At 39.4% G+C, this 17,500-nt stretch overlaps 1 protein-coding gene across 1 annotated transcript in view; it reads right to left on the minus strand.

The window, feature by feature from the left end:
* Positions 1-1,252: 1,252 nt before the first annotated feature.
* LOC136829495 (dynein axonemal assembly factor 11-like) overlaps positions 1,253-17,500 on the minus strand; it is a 33,560-nt gene continuing 17,312 nt past the window's right edge. The window contains 1 exon segment of the mRNA XM_067088264.1: positions 1,253-1,666. The gene's annotated coding sequence lies outside the window, so the exon portion shown is untranslated.

A 17,500-nucleotide genomic window follows, 5' to 3' on the forward strand; every position in this document is an offset into this window, starting at 1 on the left:
GAATTTCCTGTTTTGTTTTTAAGTGATCTTTACCTTATGTATTTTTAAATAATCATTATATTTTATTTGTTTTTAGTTTATTTTTGTTCCTAATACTTATTTTTCATCTTCCTGTCTTCATTTTCTCAAGCCCACACCAAATAACATGAAACAACTGGATAATCTTCATAATTTTGAGGTTTTCGAGCCTTTGTAACATGAGCTGACCTGACTTGAATGAAAATAGCTGAAAATAAGTCGCATTTATTGTGGTCCATGACAAATAAGCGGAGCAAGTTTTGATGAGTTGTAGGGAATTCATTGGAAACGACAGCAATTCTTGACAATCCTTGACAAATAGGGTGGCATCGTAAGTAAATAATGACGGTTTACTGTGAGTTTGGCAAGGTTCGTTGTTGTCTTGGATGATTGGTAAGCACGACATTATCGACATGAAGAACTGGAAATTGAAACAGATCGGGATGTTTGAGTATAATATGTTTTGTGTAATCTCTATATAAAGACATCAACTGTATACAGACGAAAGATTGACTACAAAGTGTTGCACAAAGACTGTCTTCGCTCAATGAGCCAAATGAAAGTAAGGGCAAATAAATTATCATTTATGAACCTAGAGCTCATAAAATGATTAATCTGTTTCATAGAGCCTCAGTCATCCTATTTTTTTTTAGCATTGTCATTGCGAACGCAACCCTTTCTAGTCTTTCTTGTGACGATTTCCGATTTCTCTAAGACGTTAGTCACTCTTGTTTCCGAGACCTGTAACTCCTCCCCTGCAATAATTTGCAGCCTGCAGAAAGATTTCCACTCACTGATCTGAGAAGAATTGATCAATATTACTTTTACTTTTGTTATTATTTGATGATGGCTGATGGATACACCCGGCTGAACAGAATGTTCATTAAACGCAGGTGATTTGGTGTTTAGCAGAAAGACATCAGTTGTCGACAGGGCGATTCATCGCCGACTCTCACTCGATCCATGATGTTTAAAGAGATGTCGAGTCATGATCATCAAACACAAGCTGCGAGTGCTACCAAAATTTCTCTTCTTCTGTTAATGTAATTTCTTGTTGTGTTAAACCTAAAGCAAAAATTTTATTTGTTTGTATATTTGCTTGACATGGTTATTCGCTCTCATTTCTTTTCTGTCGGTGATCATTTTAATATTCACTCGGTAATATTCTTTAAACACAAGAACATAAAGCGAACAAGTGTGAGTTGCTAGGGAAATTTCTAAGAAAATAAGAATCTCGAACATCCATTTTTTTAAATCTCTGTATTGCTACAATTATTCTTATCCTTTATAAAAGTTTTAGATGCTCTCAGTTAAACTTTGCAAACACGATTCCATTTTTCTAGCGCGAGGTGGTTTCCAAAACACAATAAAGAAACGAGGTTTATTCACAAAATTTTTTTTGTAGCATTACAAATATTGCAAGCTCGCTTCCAGTATATATGTATCTGAAGCATCTGATGAATATAAGTGGGTGAGTAAAATTGCAATATTTCTACACGGAGGAAAGGCTAGGGTATCAAGTGAATCCTTTCCAACATCCAGCATCTCTCCTCATAAGTTCCGTTCCTTCAGGAGTTGTCCGTTCAATAAACTGAGACCTAGTTTTCATTTATTTCCTGCGATGAACTCCATCGTGGATCCCATTTACCTGGAAGGGAAATAAAATGGTTGTAATAATCGTAAACTGTAAAAGTTCATTCTTATTAAGTTAGGTATGTTCTTTGATTAAGACATTTCGTTACATATTTTCGCTTGTAGAAATTACTCCAGATTTGCAGGGATAGACTAAACAGTGAAAATTATGCCTCCAAATTTAACTTTAGCTCTGGCATTTTAAATGCTGTCTACAAAAAAAAGAAAAGTGTATGAATACAAAAGTTTGTATGCACACATACAGTCATGGCAATATGTGTGCATAAATCAGGAAATGGAGGGTATGTATGAAAATCAGAAGACTACAAAGGCACGGAGGTGGCATAGTAAGATGAAAACAAAAACAAACCAATGCACAAGAAAAATAAACAAATACATAAAACAAGGAAATGAGAATGCAGTAGGAAATATTGTACCATGTTCCGAATATAGTACCACCACTCATGCTACAGCTTTGTGATTTTTCCCTCCTCTTGTCTTTCCTGAATTTTATCAAGATTTTTGTTATCCTTCCTTTATTTTTATAAAAGGAGTAAATTTAGATAAATAAAAGATTCATCAAATTTTTTCCTGAACTGGTACTGGTAGTGCAATTACAATATCAACTTACACAACTTATTTATTTATTTATATTTATTTATTGATTCAAATTATTTTCATATCACTTGTAATGCCCATTCCAGAAATGAGCCCTTGGTAGAGGCTCATTGTCACAGTAATGGGAAAGCATTTCTTGAGCTTTTAGAGACTCTGCATATAAGTTGCTTGCTAGTAAAAGAAACTTTGTTTTATAGATACTAATATTTCTCCCAGCCCATCAATAAATATTTTTTCTACGTATTTTGTTGTAAGTAGCAATCCATTTCAAGAGAGCTATTTGTGAGAACAATCGTTGGCCGATTGTTCCTTGTTACCTCCTTTATTTGTGTTTTATTTATTTTCTTGCTGGCGAGTTGATGTCTCTTGAATGGTGTCAGACTTCATCAGTCAGGTCCAGGGCAGCAGTGAGTCAGCAGTTGGGGTAGCAGCAGCAGGTATTCGTACCTGAAAGTCAGTTTCAGAGCAGTAGACGGTCAGAGTCTCGGCAGCAGAGCAGTGAAGAGTATTTGAGGACGAGATGGTTGTCGTTTCGACTCTGTCATGGTCATTCGGTATTGGAGGAGGACGTCGGTACGTTTCTTGAAGAACGAGACGGTTGTCGTGTCGGCTCTGTCGTGGTCGTCCGGTTTTGGAGGAGAACGTCTGTACTGTTCCTTTATGCTGCCTGTTGGTGTATTTGTTATGATTGTTACTTTACAGTCTTTTCATTATTGGTACTTTGTTTATGCTGCTTGTTTTTTTCCATTTGTCATTATGCCGTTTGCGTAATTCATATTTTACTGACTCATTTAAATATTAACTTCCTGACTTGTTATGTTTATGGATTTGATCATTTAATATTTTATTGATTTGATCATTTCTTGTACTGGCTCTATTTTGTGTTTTATGCTCTGAATTTATGAAATGTAATTATTGTGCTGGTCATTTGTGTTGTTTATTGTGCTGCTAATGTTTATTATGTTTTTTATATTTAATTACTAAATTTTTATTTTATTCAGTGACTCATGATTTGTAATGTTGTGCTGACCAGTTAATTTTTGCTGCTGACTCATTTTTGTATAAATATGAATTTTATAGTTTGAACCTGACTGAACTGTACATTATGTATATTTTATAAATAAATTAATGTTAAGGTTATTTTTGGGTTTTGTTCTGCTCCTTCCTCCTATGTTTGTCAGCCTTCGTCAGTCATTACAGCCCAATTGCTTGTTTGTGTATCGAACCTGTTGGTCTCCAAAAGACAAGACCATAACACTGGTGACCATGACAGGACTGGTTCTGTTTTGGCTGGCAGAGGTGTGGCAGCATCGGGGGAGAGTACTTTGAGTAAAAAAAAAAAAAAAAATTAGCTTTTTCCTGTTAAAATTAAGTTGGCTTTTTCCTTCCACTTCAGCTTGCTGGCGACTGTGGATGGCTGTACAGTTTCAGGCTGGGGTCTCAGGGTCAAGCAGCTTGTTCGTTCGGCATTGGATGGAAGGACAAGGTCCTCGCTCTGTCAGTTGTCAATCCCTGTTCCTCTATGACTTGTTTGTGTATCGAACCTGTTGGTTTCTGAAAGACAAGACCATAACACTATGACAAAAAAATATCAAATCAATGAGTTGTAATCGATCCTCGGGGAGAGGACATCAGGTACTCTCTTTGGCTGTTCTTCCTGCCGGGATTCCACTTTGCTTGTATTTGATGGTCTTTCAGGTGAACTTCTCTGTCAGATGGCTGTTGTCCTTCCGTGCCACTGCTGCCTAGACCAGACCATGCGTCCCTCAGCTTTGTGAAGCGCGTGGACCAGCTGGCTGGTGGTCAGTCCAAATCAATCTCGAAGGGCGCCTGGGTTCTTCCAGGAGGAACTCTGCGATGAAGTGCTGTACTGCTGCCTGGTATGCCCCAGTGAAGAGTTCTTGGTCCCCCAGGAGGAGGTGCTGTATGCTGTGGACTCAGGTGAGGTGCTGTAGCCTCCCTACTGAAGAAGGCGATGGGCTGAGGGTCCCTCTGATGACCTGCTCCAGGACTGCTCCGCAGGCGACGTTGCTGGCTTCCGTCATCAGCTGGAGGGGAGTGCTGGGGTCCTGGTGGGCCAAAGATGTTGCTTTGGTGAGGGCGGCCTTCATCAGGAGGAAAGCCTTCTGCTGGTCGGGGCCCCACTCTAAGGTCTTTGGTGGTTTTGGGGATGTCCTCCAGCACTACTGGTACCTGAAAATAACACTTTAGTAGGTCCAATTTGGAGAATAAACTTGCCCCGTGGAAAGAGGCCATCAGGTCCTGAATGTTTGGCAGGGGGTAGTGGTCCGGCTCTGTTGCCAGGTTCAGCCACCTGTAGTCGCCGCAGGGCCTCCAGGTGGTGTCCATTTTCTGCACCATGTGAAGAGGGGAGCCCCATGGGCTGGGAGCCTTTTTGCATATGCCCATCCTTTCCATCTCTGCAAAGGCCTTTTTGGCCTCCTGAAGGCACTGCAGAGGAAGCCGTCGGAACTTTGCGTGCGTCAGGGGGCTCTTTGTCTTGATATAGCGGTATATCCCGTGTTTGGCAGGAGTCCCAGGCATCTGGTGGAGCTCGGGTTTGAAGACCTCCGGGAACTCCTTCAGAAGGGAACTGTACTGGTGGGGCACAATGGAACAGATGGTGGACTGCCTGGGGTCTGGCGACAAGGGCAGGGACTGGCAGGACTTGGTGTCCAGCAGGCATTTGCGGCTGTTGTCGACTGATAGACTGAAGTGGGCGAGAAAATCTGCCCCTAGGAGTGGAGTCCCAACGTCCCCGATGACTAACTCCCAGCTGTACCTCCGACCAAGGATGGAGATTGACAGGGGCTTGGTGCCGTAGGAGAGGATGGGGGACCCATTTGCAGCCGTCAGGCAGGCAGTCGGGTCCGGCGGGCATCTGCGGTCCTCTCCTGAAGGCGGAAACACCGAACGCATGGCTCCAGTGTTGACCAACATCATCCTGCCGGAGATCGCGTCGTGAACATAGAACCCTGTTGGTAGGGGGCCCCTGGGAGTTTTTGTTGCTGCTGCCACGGCGGCCTGTCGGGTTGGCCGTCACCTCCTCTGTTTTTTGAAAGGAAGAAAGGGCAGGGGGGTTTGCACCTCATGGCAGCTCTCCCAAACCTCCGGTGGAAGTAGCATAGCCCCAGCCCTTCCCTCTTCTGCTGGTGGGACGGCCTTTTCTGCTCGATGGAGTTGACGGGCTCTGTGGCGGGGTCCTCCGGCAGGAGGCAGTTGGCAGAGTGTGCGGGCCTGGTTGCCCACTTGGCCGCCTTCGTAGAGTCCATCAGCTGCTGCACCAACCTGATTAGGTCCTCGACCAGCAGGGTGTATGCATCCGTGATCTGCCCATGGACCTCCGGCAGTAGCTGCCACAGGAAGATCTCCCTCGACAGACTGATTTCTTTGCACCTGCCGCTGCTGTCAGTCTCGGGGAGGAGGAGGAGGTCCTGGAGGGCGTGCCACACTTCCAAGAGGTCTCCCTCCTGCCGGGGGTTGAGGGCGAGATTGAGGGCGTGGGCAGCTCTCTCGGAGACCAGCAGGAAACAGGTCTCGACGAGAGTGGATTTCAGTTTTTGGAAGGTGGCGGGGCCCGACGTCGTCATCAACCAAGGGCCAATCTTCTTATATATCTCCTCTAGGAGGGCATTAATGGCGATGTCTGCCTTCAACATCTCATCCGTCAGGCCTGCTATTTTGAATTGCCCCTCAACCCTGTAGAACCAAGATGCTGCGTTCTCCCTGATGAATGGCAGCAGCCTTATGTTAAGGGCCGTCTTTGGTTGGTCCATCAGGGGGGTCATTGCGTGGGGCGGCGGTACTGGTGTGGAGGTGCGAGCAGGAGGGGGTTGCGAGAGGGAGGTATCTGCCTCTGAGAGGTTCGCGGTAATTTGTATGTGGTTGGGAATGTCTGTGTCCATGCTCATTCACGCTCTCACTTGGAGTGTGAGGGAACACTTGCGCCAATACACGCTGGGGGAGCATGCCGTGTGGGTCTGCTAATGACGCTGGCGACCTGCCGATGGGGGTCGGTTAACGCCCGAACACTTTGTTAGAGCGCCGTAGTTAGTCCGTTAGGGGCGTGGATTAGGTTCATTGGGCCAAGACTTAGTCGCCGTTTGGGTCCATTAATGGCTTCCGGGAACCACTCCGGGGGGTGTTTATAAGACAAAAAGCGGGCAGAAAGGTAGCGGGCGACCCGAGGCCCCCAGCTGCGTCCATACACGATTTGAGTTTTTTAGCAAGCATAAAAATACGTACAACATTTGTTACATGACATATAAAAGGTAGATATACATATCGGCAGAAAGGCCGTACAGTGATGCATAAGATGAGGTACACAAAGAATCTGAAATAAAGACAGGTAAAATACATGACGTGATTAATGTACATCTGAAAGGAGAAATACAAGGAAAGAGAGGCGCGATTTGTCGCCCTTACACGGATATTTCTGAAAATATGTGCATAGTTAAATCTTGCGTTTGAATGGTGGGATAACAGTTAATCTCCCTTGCATAAATGATCGAGAAACCCATCGATAAATCAAATAAAACTGGTTTCATTGGCCTAACAAATAACAAATATAAACTTTAAGTACAGAAGAAACCTCCCATATGACGAAAGCACCTAGGAAGTTACTGATCTCAAATCCGATTATACGCTTATTTTTATTTTCATTACCAAAAAACACTGTGGGTTTTCTCTCTCTCTCTCTCTCTCTCTCTCTCTCTCTCTCTCTCTCTCTCTCTCTCTCTCACACACACACATATATATATATATATATATATATATATATATATATATATATATATATATATATATATATATATATATATATATATATACATATATATATACATATCTATGAAGTCACAAAATATAAAAGCTAAAAGTGTTTACAAAGCTTTTGTCGGAGACATGGGACGCCGAATACCACGGAGATTATCTGGACACAAAGTTGAAAGTTGCTGATTTAAAAACGCAGGTATTCTGGTACATACGAGGAGCTCTGCTTGAAGTCTTGTATATTACACTAAAATATATATTGCTCTAAAATACACGAACTTCAGTATTAACAAGATCAGGAAATTGGTAAAGAGTCAATCCTCCCTTTCGTTCTAATTCGGCTGAAACTTGATATTTGTCGAGAGCCTATCGCATCAGACGCTTTACCTGAATAATATTTCTCTTCTTCTTCTTCTTCTTCTTCTTCTTCTTCTTCTTCTTCTTCTTCTTCTTCTTCTTCTTCTTCTTCTTCTCAGAATTTGCTTTTCATTTCTTTTAGAAACCCCAACCAATCACCCCTCATTATATGAAAAACATAAACTCTCAATCACAGCGAAAGTGATCCTACAACAATATATTAAAAAAGAATCTTAGTAAACAGACAGGAAAACAAACAATCAAATATGTAAACAAAAGAGAGACGGGTTGATGATCTATCATTCCAGTCATGCTTTTCGACTCGTAGGCACAAAGTCAAAAGCAAACAAATGTTTCGCGACTATGATGGCGTTAAATGTTAAATTTGCTTTCAGTTAAGTTTTCGCCGGCTCCTGGTGCAGTGCTAGTCCCCCCGGCCCTCTGAGGGCGTCCTGGTGCTCGCCCCTCCCCTAGTTCCCCTTTCTCTCTCTCTCTCTCTCTCTCAATGGGCGGAGGTGTTTTCTCTTGATCACTATACTTGCTGGAAATGGAAGCTACACCTGGTTACCAGTTGAGCATCAACTCTTCTTCGGTGAGGAAGTATCCGGGCATATTGTTCCAGTGAACTGACGTCCTGGTGTTGTGAGTGCTGAAGAATATTGTTTTTTTATTTTATACTTTTTTATTCTTGACTTTATCGGTTATCCTAGCATATGTAATCGTTTCCTTAAACTTACTATATTTTATCTAATTGACGAAATGTATGTTACGTCCCTTGTAAAAATTGCAATCTCTTCGGCATGATGACACTGCGTCAAAACTTCTAGTTTAATGAGTCACAGAATTCTTGAATCTGGATGAAGGCAACTCTGTTGATTACAGTAGGGCCCCCTAATTCTTAGCTACCTGAAACATTATCAATTATAATTAGAGATGACAAGTAACCCCGATCATATTGCACTTTATCAAATGGCTTACTATCACTGAATATTATTAACCAATTTCTACCAGTAAAGAGAAACTGACTCTTAATGGTTATGCTTTGGAGCCTCTATTCTTAAGGCCAGTTTGAAATAATCAACACAGGGATTTTGACTTGTAGAGAAATGGCCACCTGTTGACGTCGAGTGAGAGTTCATAAAGCCATTAGGAATCTGTTCTTTAAGAAGGACCGCCATCAAGGAGATTGACCTCAATATTTTATGAAGGGTTTCCTGAACTTCTGAAGAGCGTCACCAGATGACAATGACAGCAGAATGTAGATATTATCAAAATCATAAAACTGTCATCACCGTTTGTAATAGAAGCCATTGTAAAATCAAGCCTTTCAAGAGGAATGAGAAATAAACCTCTTTTTTTTTTTTTTCTAAACCTCGAGCAAAAGCAGTTATGAGAATTAGTTTTGAAAATAGATAAATCCTCTCTATTTTATTAATACCGACAACCGCTATCTATTATCCATGACACGCTGACAGCGAAGACATGCAAAAACCTTAGAGACTCATCCTCTATATATCGCAGCTTGTTCCCAGGATAAATAGCTCTATTCGACCGACTTGACCCTTAAAGAGCAATTGGCCCTTTTCTCCCTCCGAGCACCTCGAAAGGTGTAGGCGACTTTCCTTCTTTTAAGTTTCAATGCGTGTAAGGAGAAGATGCTCAGTCTTGTCGTCTGGCTTCGTTATGAATGCATGAACATTCCCACAAGAGAAGCTACAACAATTATGCGATGTCTCTGAAGATTTCCACTGCCGTATGTTTTGAAAGTAAGGATTAATAAGTGAAAGACTGAACGCATTTCATATTTTGTATTTACTCGCAAAATATAAGACCATCGACCTCAACGTTAATTGCTGCCAAGAAACGCGAGCAATGATTTCAATCAACGAGGGAGCAATTTCCAGCGAAGCGCAGAAAGAGAAATCAAAAAGAAAAATAAAGCGTCAATTGCACATCACTCCATATCCCCCAAAGTAAATAAGAGTTAACGAAGTGGATCCTTCCTTACACCTGGCGAGAAAGTTGTTTGCCTCAAGAGATTCTAGACCTTAAAAACTCAACATTCTTCCGGCCACGGGTAAAGTCCTTGAACAAATGATAGAAAGCTCTTCAGATTAATGAATTCACTTTGAGTAAAAAGGATTGCTGAGTCTTGATTGTCGATACTGACATTTACAATTTTTTTTTTTTTGGGGGGAGGGGGCAGGGAAAGGGTTGAAAGGAGGTGGGGGAATGGGAGGAGAGAAAGTGTCATAACAGCCTGTTCATCTGAGCCTCTTTACTCAACCGTGGTGAGTTTGCACTTTCTCACCTTCGGGCGGTACTTGTTAAATAAATTTTTTACTGTTATTGGGTTCCAAGAGCCGTGACAACAGGCTCGTATGATCTGTCTCTCAGTTTATAATTTGATGAATAGTGAACATTAATATGGCGAGTTATTCATTTGGCTGAAACATGAAAATATATTCTGTGCTGAATCAGCACAAATAAAGAAGTGCATTTACTTCATGTTTATGAATTAAGAAGTAATATACTTTCAAAGAAGTATATTTTAAAACTTATTTTGTATTTTTTCTCACGCTTTTTTTTATGTATTCGTACTCCTTAGGAAACAGAAAACAGAAAGAAAATTTCACTTTCTATAATCCTTTCAAATAGATAACCTCCATCATATTTGAAACAAGCAAAACATGCTAATTTTAAAAGTGAAAGTGGGTTTGAGTTAACAAATATTCATACCGTTCGGTCTTGAGGCTTTTAAATATAAAATAATTCCTTCCAGCTGTACAATAAACCACGAAAAACTTTTTATAAAAAAATTTGAAAGTTACGTCGGTTGCTTTCGAACAAGAGTCCGTGCAGGAGTACCACCCTAAATCCAATAAACTTAAATCAAAGGTTCTTGGCAATACTGATATTACTCTTAAGACTACCAGCACAGCTTCAGCCAATAATAAGACCAATCTTAAACCATACATTGCTCATGGCAGTGACTTAAACAGAAATGAAACAATGAGGGTACTTGGTACCTTCTTTACAGACATCTCTCACCCTTCTCCTCCTCATATGCCATTCTCACTATTCTAAAACTCACTCGTCATAATAATATTCACATCCGCATTTGGGGGATTTCTTCCCTACCTAAAACTTCTACTTTCCTTTTCACTTCGATCAGATAATGATCAGCAATGCCTCCAGCCACTCGTCTCCCCAACATTGCACATAAAATGTTTTTCCATCTGATATGTACCAAAACTTATCTTTACCTCAAAACTATTTATTTCCAAAGCGTACTTATGAGCATTCTTCTCCGGAAACCACAAAAATCTTAACAGTGTAGCTCCTCTCAGACTTCATCTCCACAAAACTTTCTCCATTCTTGTTGACAGTAGACAGACCAGAAATTGCCAACGATTCAGTTTCCCCAGAATATCCACTTTCCGCCGTCTTCAGACACAGCCAGATTCAAATTTTCAAAAAAAAAAAAAAAAAAAAAAAAAATTCTTCTTCACTTTTACTATTTTTTCTCCTGGATTGCATACTCTTACTATCACAGCATTGTTTTTTAGAACACTTGATTCTATCTGCACAATCCTTGAATTAGCACCATTTTGCTCTCACGCATCTCAGTTTTCCATGGCTCCAACAATGGTTATCCCCTTCCCTTAGTGTACTGTATCTCGGGTTGAAAACGTCCAGGTAAAAAAATTATCATCGTTTATCTTCTCTGACAAATTCACGCATTTTAAAAATCCAGATTTTTCTTAGTAATTTTGCAACCTAAACACAGGGCATGAAGCTACAAATCCTTTAAAGGATTTAAGCCTAAAAGTTTGGAAGGAGAATGTTATTATTTTACATGAGTAAGTGGCTTTAGATACGTAAAAAGGCCACAGATAATTAGGGAGGTGTGAATGGACATACGGTGTCTAATTACAGGAAGTTTTTAACTCAAAACCGTACTGAGGCTTTCTGAGAGAGAAACTTGACAAAGCTTCCCTGAATTCTGAATGACTGATTCAAACTTATTTCCAGAATGACTGGCACAGCTGTCATTTCAAGCACAGTCAGTCTATGAAGTTGCTGTAACAAATGAACATGACCAATGAAATAGCATAGGATAGAAATCCACACCAGTTCTCGAGTAAAATAATGATAAACAAATCAAGTTCTTCCCCTTTGAGCTCCAGAAATCGAATTAGCCAACATTTCCAGTTGATAAAAAAAAACCATTTATTCGTTGAAAATCTTTTCAATTTAGGTTTCAGCGTTGCATGAAAAACACTATACATCAAGGATTCATCGAGCGTGACAGGGTGTTGCCAGTTCAACAGGCGCGTAGATGTAGATTTAGAATCCGGGTAATGAAAGGGCGTTGGCCACAGGACCTGAAACTCGAAGCGATTTTCTTTCAGTTAATCAGATAAGTTCACAAAAAAAAAAAAAAAAAAAACGGAACAGGGAAAGGGACTACAACCCGTTAGATAAAAATCTTATCTGTGTTAGTGCTTATCAGTCACATATCTCAATTTCTTTTGTCTTTCTTATCAGTCTTTATTGCCTTTCTAACAGCTCTCAGTAGGAACTCGACCGATAGAGATAAGGAGGTAGTCAAGGTCCTTTAAATATACCTTGGAGGTAATGTAACTTGTCACCAACGATGTGAGCGCAGTTGATAACTGTGCGATGATTCTTCAGTTTTCAAAGTATCGAGTCGCCACCTTCGATAAAGTGTCTCTTCATTGTTTACAAGTGATGACATTGTTGTCCAAGGATATCGTAATGACACAAAAAAAAAAAAATATAGACATGTAAGCGAACGGCAACATACCACGACTTCTTAGATAGTCAGGGAATCTATATTAGATTATTGCAACTGGGTTCACAAGAACACTTGAACTTTACTTGGCTTCGCTTTTTCGCTAATATTGCACTGTACTATCAATATTATAGTTGTTTTACAACATACACATTTACATATGTAAATACATATGTATGTATTTATGTCTGTATGACATACAGTCAAATTCTCCGCACCTTTCTCCCAAACGAAAACTCGTTAATGGTGACATAGGTATTGCAATATATTGCACTGTCACCCCAACCCTAAAATGTAACCCTGTGGCAATGCATTTTGTCGTAAGATCGTTGTCATCACCGGCTCAGCATGGGTTGCTCTCTCTCTCTACACACACACACACACACATATATATATATTATATATATGTATACTTACATACTGTACACACATACATACATATATATATATATATATATATATATATATATATATTATTAAAAACCATTTTTTATCAGCACCGTTAACTGAGCTGAACTGATGGATTTAATCCTCTGAACAAACTTATGCGGAAATCTCTACTTAATGATAAGATGGAAGATGCAACGAAGAACTTTAGTTAAGAAAGAAAGCTGCCTAGTAAGAAATATATTTATATATATATATATATATATATATATATATATATATAGAGAGAGAGAGAGAGAGAGAGAGAGAGAGAGAGAGAGAGAGAGAGAGAGAGAGAGAGAGAATAAAATTAATAAGTGAACGCAAATCCTTCTCGTGTGATGAGTGACCAGGTTTTCGTTTCTGTATGCTGTTTGCACCAATTTCTTTCTAAATCCAGTGCCAATGGAGAGAAATCCATCTGAGAACAAATGCATAAAAAGCTATATTGCAAATTGCACATCAAAGGAACTTCAAAAGCGCGCGTTTGAAGATTGTCATGAAGTTGCTTAGTAAAATGACAACTACATCAAGTACTTAAAAAACTAATGCTTTTTCTATAATCTTCCAAAAATCTCATGCGGAAAGAAGTATCACGTTAAATACGAGTTGTGTCATGGCTAGGCTAGACTTGCACTGGTCACAAGAATGGCGAAGGCGTATAATAACCGTTTTCTTCTACAAAATAACCAAGGGTATACGCAAAAGAGGCTTTCAAACGGACCCTTGACGATAATGAAATTAACCTCCTTCTCAACCCCTAAATCACAGGTAGACACGTAAATGCGATCACGATGCTTCTGAACGGTGATCGCTTGACGGCATGTTTTGTCGTAATGCTTCTCGCCTGTTGTGGCTCGGCTGTCGGCGATTATGACTGCGGCTACAAGACCGTTTGGCTGGAGAAGACCGAATACAGACCTGTGCCTTATTACGTAGGAGGGTGAGGAAATGAATTGCTCTTTTCATTTTATATTTTTTATCTTGGTTTCTCACATTCTTGACGCTTTTAATTAAAAACAATACACTATTAGTTCTTTATGTTTCGTCTAATTATAAACCAGTCAATACCTAGCCTTCTACTTAAATTTTTCCATGAGTAAACACAAAATTAACGTGGCTATTACTAAGAATATTGAAGAATGAGAGAGACAAGCCTGATGGCACAATATGGAGTAGATTTACTGCATCCACGATCAGGGTCTTTTCTTCTTTTCTGTTCTTTCAGGAAATCTGTGCAGAACGAGTACGAGCCTATATACCTAACTACGACGGTCTTGAACAAACAGTCAGTGCCTTACTTCATTACCCAGACTCAGAATGTAAGTCCTAATAAGATATATATAAACAGTGTCTATAATATCTATAAACAATAAACGAATATAGTCTTCGATAGTCATTCTTGAATGTTAAAGGTGTCGGAATCCATAACGTCGTTCCGCTCTTCAATCTTTTTTTCCCCGTGGAACGCGTCTATAAGTTCATAAAGAGTTTATCTATTTCCTGTTTAAGTAAGCTGTACGTTAAGCTCACAAGATTGGTTTTAAGTTTCAAAATTCTATTCATAGGTCACGCAAAGGAAGATAAACGGGCCATGATCAGTCATTGCTAAGGCATCTTGCTTCTTTTTTATCCTTTTTAAAAACTAATATAGATAACAAATCTCGAATATAAAGAAAAAATAAAAGTTAAGATAAGACTTGCACGATGCTAATCGGTCATTTGCCGTTGAAAGCTCTAAGGTAACACGTCTCTCTCTCTCTCTCTCTTTTGTAAATATGCCATAGAACACCTATACTAAAACCAAAATGAAATGAGCTCTGGTGGGGCTGTTTGGGTCCTCCCCACTCGTGTTTAATCTCTGCATATATGCCAAATCTATAACAACAACTGACAGAGAGAGAGAGAGAGAGAGAGAGAGAACCATTTTTCCCATCACAGATAACAAATACCATCTTTTTCGTTACTCAGAATACTAAGTCAATTACATAGGTTCACGACTCATAAAGTTTTTTTTTATGCAATAACAAGAAACGGAATCAGATTATCTATCAACATGGCATCTCATTTTGGCGCTGTTGCCATTATTTCAAACGGCTCCACGTGCGTTTAAATCCACAGATAAGCAGCTTAAGACTGTCTCCGTTGGGCACTTTTAGTGGTCACGGTATGTTTGGAGGCATTTCCCCTTTCTACAATTATCTTGATTTCTTAATATCATAGGTAAAGAATAAAATAGTAAGCAAGGAAATGTGAAATAAAGCATAACATAGAGAGTAAGTTGGATGAGTGAGAAAATATACAATCGTATGCAAACAGATAATAATGATAAATGTACATCTACAAGTACTGCCAAAATAGTTAAGATTAAGGTGGCCTTGTTCCAGCATGGGATCTTAAGAGTGAGCGCCAGTTCATCATACAAACAGCTTACCCCTGCAGTTAATTAGATGTAAATGCTGTATGATGTTTCTTGTCTAGACGAACATGTTAAATATTTATGAATGGGCTATACATTCAACGGTAAATCTTTGTAAAAAACTAAGAAAAATATGTTATTGTCTCAAAGACATTCAAAGGTCTGTCAAGTTGTTGTTTTGTAAAATTGGCACCAGGGCAGATCTTTAAACGCCACACCAGAGAGGTCTCTTCGTGCTTGGTAGAGTGTAGCAGAATCATTCGAGAATGCATTCACAAAGAGACCCACAGTATAACAGAAGATGTTTTACTGTTTTTATAGAGAGAAAACAATTCATTAAAAGAAAGTGTCAGTTTTAGTTGCACTTCTAAAATAAGAAAACGTTAAATGCAGCAAATGTATCTAAACGAATTACAGAGATAGACAACGCCAGTGCCTTCAGTTGTATTTCTGATAAGAAGAAATCGTTACATAAAATGGAATAGGAAATGTTATAGGAGAAAGGATAATGCATTGAAAGTGTCTCAAGTGGTGTTCTCGAAAGAAGACATTTCATGCACAAAGGATATTTTGTGTCGTTACAAGAAGAAAATGGGACATACCACTTGATATGGAGAAGAAAACGTCAAACAGAAGTAGCCTACATATTTGGTGATAAAATATGGAAATTATTTTCCGGAAAAGTAATTGATAAAATCAACTTAGTTATATCTTCAGTAATTCTTTTATTAGGTCACTGACAAACAAAGTAAGGAGGAGGAACGACGCATGTCATATATATATATATATATATATATATATATATATATATATATATATATATATATATATATATATATATATATATATATATATATATATATATATATACATAATTACACCCATTTATACATACATAATATCTATGATATCTGAGTCCCATGATCCTTTTGATAGATTCATCGTATTTCTTTGTTTAATTAGGGCTGATTCCACCATCTGGCGTTTGAACCAACAATATATATATATATATATATATATATATATATATATATATATATATATATATATATATATATATATATATATATATATATAATCCTGTTCATTAGCTCTCATTAGTCTTCCAATGAGTAATTTGTTCAAATATGTTTCTTTTCATATAATCTGTCAAAGTGAGTGGCACAATACGGAGAGAGAGAGAGAGAGAATTTTTTTTGTGTTTGTGTGTGTCTATCTCCTGGGTGCGTTGACGTGGCGTCTCTTACGTACAGCACGAAATGTCTCTCTCCAGTTCATCGTTTATCCGTCAAACTCTTTCAACCCAAATTGCATACCTTCACTTGCTCACGAAAGACTCATTATTATGAAAGTTGCGGAAACACGCACACACACACACATGGTCCTTTACATCATTTCTCTATTTATTGGTGTTCTAAAGAGACAGGGAACGCGTAACAGAACTTTTCATTGCCCCCAGGTTCCGCAGTTCGTGACGAAGAAAGCAACGCTGCCTCAGTACATCACCCACACGGTTATCAACACTCTCCCTAAGTACGTGACGGTCACCGAGAAGTCCTACGTTACCGTCTACGCAACGAGGACTCGGAAGACGTACGAGACCGTGTGTCCTAAAGGATACGACCACAAAGGAGGACACGGTGGAGGATACGGCCATGGGGGAGGAGGAGGGGGAGGAGGCTACGGCCATTAAAAATGAAGGAAAGATCGTTGAGCAACTGACAAGTAATGGAATGCTAATCTGTTCCCTCTTGATTGTACACTTACATATTTGTTGCATAGTTTTGCTAACAGTCCATAGCTTTTGTTCGGAGGATAACTAGTCGAAGGTAATCAATAAGGTTAGTGCACAAGCATACACACACGCACATAAACACATATGAGTGGGCGCGAAAAATATATGCCACAGTGTATCTTCCAAGCCGACAACAGTATTTCTTTGCTAAGTAAGACAATCTTCATGTATTTGTTTCCTGGTGTTTACCAAGTTTTGTTCTTTGTTATTAGATCGATAGGAAGTTAGTTATTTGAATGCTGGTCATTCCACATAAGTTTAAGTTTGTGTATTGTCTAGTCTTAGGTGTAGCGGTTAATAAAGAAGACGACGTGATTCCTATTTTAGTCGTGTCCTACTTTCTGGAGAGCGGGTGAACCAGACTGTGTATTCCCTATTTTTAAATTCCATATTTTTCCCTCCTCTCGTCCGATTTATCTTTCATCCTTTTCGTCCATTGCCTTTAAAGCAAGGCAAAGAGTTGTAAGGAAAATTAAATGGTTCTGTCTGCTCCGTTCTTTCCCTGCTATACGCTATTTCAATGCATCTCTTTACCCGTCTCTTTATTGGGAGACAGATCATCTCATGTTCCGTCCTATTTGAATTAAACTGTACACGTAACAAGATATGCTTATGATTAACCTCTTTCTGTCACTTGAGTATTTGT

The sequence above is a fragment of the Macrobrachium rosenbergii genome, chromosome 4 (assembly GCF_040412425.1).
Source record: "Macrobrachium rosenbergii isolate ZJJX-2024 chromosome 4, ASM4041242v1, whole genome shotgun sequence".
Classification (NCBI taxonomy): domain Eukaryota; kingdom Metazoa; phylum Arthropoda; class Malacostraca; order Decapoda; family Palaemonidae; genus Macrobrachium; species Macrobrachium rosenbergii.